Source organism: Trachymyrmex septentrionalis, unplaced genomic scaffold (assembly GCF_001594115.1).
Source record: "Trachymyrmex septentrionalis isolate Tsep2-gDNA-1 unplaced genomic scaffold, Tsep1.0 scaffold16, whole genome shotgun sequence".
Classification (NCBI taxonomy): Eukaryota; Metazoa; Arthropoda; class Insecta; order Hymenoptera; family Formicidae; genus Trachymyrmex; species Trachymyrmex septentrionalis.
The window spans coordinates 2199293-2204124 of NW_017304758.1; positions in this window are offsets into that span (position 1 = coordinate 2199293).

Here is a 4832-nt window from a genome sequence, read left to right on the forward strand (position 1 = left end):
CCCCCCCCCGACAAAGAGCTTGCGTATAATACCTGTATGCGTCTGTTGGTAGACCATCCCGCCTACCAACTACCGTACTGCGGGATTTGTGATCCGTGCCGCCGGTAATTATTGCGATTTCACTTATATCCCGACCCGCTTAACCCCGCGTTCCTTCCCCCCGAGCCCGTGCTCGCCGTGCTGACCGCGGGAATTCGACGAGATGCCGAAGTGCTGAGATTGAGGAGGATATTGGAATCGCAGCAAAACTTATCTTCTTCGATAGTGTATCTCTTGTGATGCGAGAATATTACATGATTTACAGGGAGTATAGATATATAATATAAACACCTGAAAAATATGCTATCTGCTTGTTTTATTTAATTGTAATAAGGAATTAACCTATTACTTATCTTTGATATAGATTTTAACCCTTGTTGGAATGGAATCATGCATGCTTAAATAGTGTAGCAAGTGCTACAGTGCAATATTATATTGCACCTCTTCTAGCAGAACATCTAATTACTCAAAAGATATTAGAAGGGGAATCTATTTCTCATTCTGCTCTTTAAAACTACAAATGATATTTTTAAATCAGGCGGTTGCGTTTGCCAGGAAAGATGTTGAAGTTTCGGAAAACAGAGGACAATTTTGAAAAGTAGAGTGAGAAGAAAATTTCCTATTCCAATATCATTTATATAAACAATCGAAAGATGTCTTACTAAAAGAATAGTACAACATTTCTATTGATAATTACTTATTTAAACATTATGTGACTATACCAACAAGGATAGAATGTGTATTGAAAGCAAATATTGGTCCAACCTACCATTAATAGAACAAATAAACTAAATAATTTCCTAGGTATTCATATTGTATTTTATATATAATTTATCTCCTCTATTTATTTCACAATTATATATAGAGAGAACGATTTTGCCAAAGTATCCAAAAATTTAGATAGAAGACACATTTGAAAATAATTTTATTGGATCATCAACAGAAATATATGGAAAACGCAAACATGATGAGCAAAGTTGCAAAACAGTTTTGACATTCTAACTTAATGCTATAATTGTCCTATAATTATTTTGATAACAAAATTATTACTTTCTGTGTATAGACATTGTTGAGGAAACTTTTGACTCGTCATTTTGTAATGGTGATATACTAATTGAAGCAATTTGCGGAGCTCGGTGAAGTTTAGGCACCGCGCATGCGATAAGGAGAAGGAAATGTCGCACCAATAAAAAAAATATATCCCACCACGAAGTATATAGTGACCAGTACGTTGCTCCCTCGTATCTGCCCCAATCGCGAATATTTTACATGAGTTTACAGGGGTGTCTCAGCAACGCGAGTAACGGAGAAAAAGTGTATCGGGGAATTACGGGGAGGATGAACGTATATATGTGTAGGATGTGAGTGCGATGTAATCGAACGAACGAAGGGTAGGAATGCGATATGAACGCGTTAATGCGTCGTTACTGACAGTAACACGATTCGTTCGATGGTACTTTGAATCCCTCCCTTGCACGTTCGATTTACGTCGACGATTGTTCAGCTACTCTTTTTTTCTTTTTTTTTTTTTTTACTTCTCGCATTTTAATTCTCTCGTTACTTCGACGCTGACTGACGCACGCTTAAAACGTTACTAATACTCGACACTTGTCAGTCGTTATCATCGCATGGCGCAGTTCCATGCAACTCACAGCTCGCCCGCGTCGGGACCGATGATTGATGGAGTCGTATATAAACGTTTGTAATTTAGCAATCCGGTTCGAACACTCTCGTATCGATACTTTACTTGGTGATTGAATCTTAAACGACCGCTGCGCAGCAATTATTGGATATATCACCGGATTACCGCGGAACGAAACTCTACTTGAAATGACATCGTCGTACCGTCGAAATTTGTTTTCAATAAACGTCAGTCAATAAATGTCATCGTGGAATCGTGTTGAAAATTAATTCTAATGACCAGAGTATCTGTTCGTACGCGAAGAGATTTTTTAAAACGATCAATAGTAGCAAAAATCGCGAAAATTTTCACGGCGGTTTTTATGTAAAATTCATAGCGAATTCAGTTGGATACACTAATGTGCACTGATGCAGATGAAAGCTATTGTGCACAAATTGATATAAAAATGTGTATTTAATATAAATATTGGAAGTGGATTAAAACCGGATTAAACCGTAAAATCCTCAATACATTTTATCGCTGCCTGATAAAAATGTTAAACAAAAAATCGACCGAGAAATGTTTAACGCAAATAAATGAAAGCTAAAAATATTAGACACCAAAATCTACTTTGGTCAAATATATTTTCTTCACTTATTTGTGCTGATAAAAATTATAATTCAAAATTACATTTCGCTTGTAGCTCGAATTAGATCAAGGTACAACGGCTTTAATATACACCCAAGTGAATTCGCTATCAGATTTTTTTTTTTTACAGCACGAGGGAATCAGTTGCCTCGGTCTGCAAGGTTGACACACGTCACTGGGTAATAAGTAATCTGGCTTACGTGCAAACGATTTTTGTCGCGCGACAAGCCGCCCGGCATAAAACAAGATTGCCATTAGCCGCATCGGCGAGGTGCACTTTGTTCGGACCGCCGGTCTCCGACGATAAACGCGCTGCCGTTGGAGTGTTGGCCGAGTCCTCGACTTTGTGTGCACGCGCTGCCGAGGACGCCGGCCGCCGAGGACACGTCGGCCTCGACTAGGTAGGCACCGTGATAATATTACCTATACCACTCGAGGCATCCCGATCATAAATCTTTGAAGTTCGCGATGGCTTCCGTCTGCCCGTCGGCAAACGCCGGCGCGAGGCGGGATGGCAAAAATCGTGTGCAAAACTGTGGGAAACCCAAATATACACACGCGGCTCCTCTTGAGAGAATCTTCGCCCGTTTTCTTAGCGTGCGTGCGTGCGTGCGTGCGTGCGTACGAGCGTACGTGGAGCGTGGTATACGGGCGAGCACCTGTGACAACTTCTAATACTCCGCTGGCTAAACGGTAGGCTAGATCTTGCGGTACGATAACTTCCGCACTCGCTTCCTTCACCAGCGAGACTCCACGTTTTTTTCAGATCCCTTCGATTCATTAGGAGCTATAATTTCCCCCAACAAAATGCTTTACATTTCTGATATTATTTGCGTTTTCAGCTGGGTCCCATCTGCCCTCTCGTTTGACATAATTAACCGTTTTTAAGTGTCCACGTGACGATATCTCATGTATACATCACGCATCGAAATAGAAAATACCCTCGGAAATATATTTGTTGTGATAAATCGTGGTTCCCTTATTTCGAAAATGACACAACTTATAAAACGTAATTTTCAAATTATTACCATGGAAGAATTAAATAAATCTTATCTTATCAATCAAAAAAGTAAACTAATTAACTTTATGTAACAAATCGTCATAACTGTAAAAAGGTGATTTAAAAGAGATCGTGAAAATCGACATAAGTAACTTAAAAAGAATAATTTTTAAAGATTATAAAACGAAAATAATAAAAATGCCAATTAATTATGTGTTATTAAGAATAGTCTTTTTGCCAATATTATTTTTGATTAATCAATAATTTCCTGTTAAATAAAAAAAGAAATTTTTCTCTTTTTCCGAGAAACTTAATTTTCGAGTTGTCACTTTTGAAGTAAGGAAACAAAATGAATAATGTATAATATAAAATATGTAAATATATATAATATAGAACGAATCAAAAGGTAGCAGTTTATAATTTAATTGTATTATATACGAATATCTAAGAAATTATAATAACAGTTTTAGTAAATTTTGCTCTCTAAATATGTGAATCAGTGGATAGTCACTAATTATGCACTAATTATGGCATACTTGGCACTGATAATCAATGAAGTTCAACTACAATATTGATATTTGATTAATGTTAATTTGAATCTTTCAATATATTCATTGAATTGTGCAATAAAACAAGGTTAATTAAATCACATAATAAAGATCAGTTAGGTTAGGGATCTCACATTTCATTCACTGATTAAGTGGCATACTTTGCACTGACACCAGTGATTATCCACTGATTTAGATTTAGAGAGTACATACAGCATACATATGAAGAAATTACCAGTATCTGATGATCTAAATAAACCTCATATTGAACGGATATTCGTTTTTTGATACCTTTATAATGAGACGATGTCTCACAAAAGATCGATCTAGGGATTCCGCAAGGCGATCTGTTACGAGGAATAAACGCGAACGCGTATACAATCGCGGCGGCGGATATCTTCCGGACCTCCCATCGTCCAGTCTAACGAGACCACCGGAGATACGATGGCTAAAAACCGCGCGCAAAAACCAACCAAAGTACGGTCTTTATACGATTCTTCGTTTTATATCACGGTCGATTCACTGAGCGACGCGCTCCAATTACGGACGAATATATACGTCGTATATATTGCCCCCGCGACCCTATCATCGCTTTATACGGCAAAAGGAGATAGAGAAAATACGCTCTACGTCTCCGTTGTTGATGAGTCCAGCACGAATTTACTGTTTGCTCGGTAACGTTACTCATTGTGAATAAAACGTGATTCCTTTGTGATGCAATTTTAAGGGATCTCCATTAGTCACAGAAAACATGAAATTTGCATTGTCCATCTATTTACATCGACCTATTCTCTATATTCTCTCCATATTCTCTATGTTACATCTGTAAAGGATCTTGCATGTTTTTTATAAAGAAACCAGTTTCTGTCAAATTGGCTAAATTTTTATATGTGGCTGCTTTTATGATATCGATCAAAAGGACATAACTTTTCAATGGGCATGACCTCAAAAAAGCTTTTATAGTTACTAGTTATGT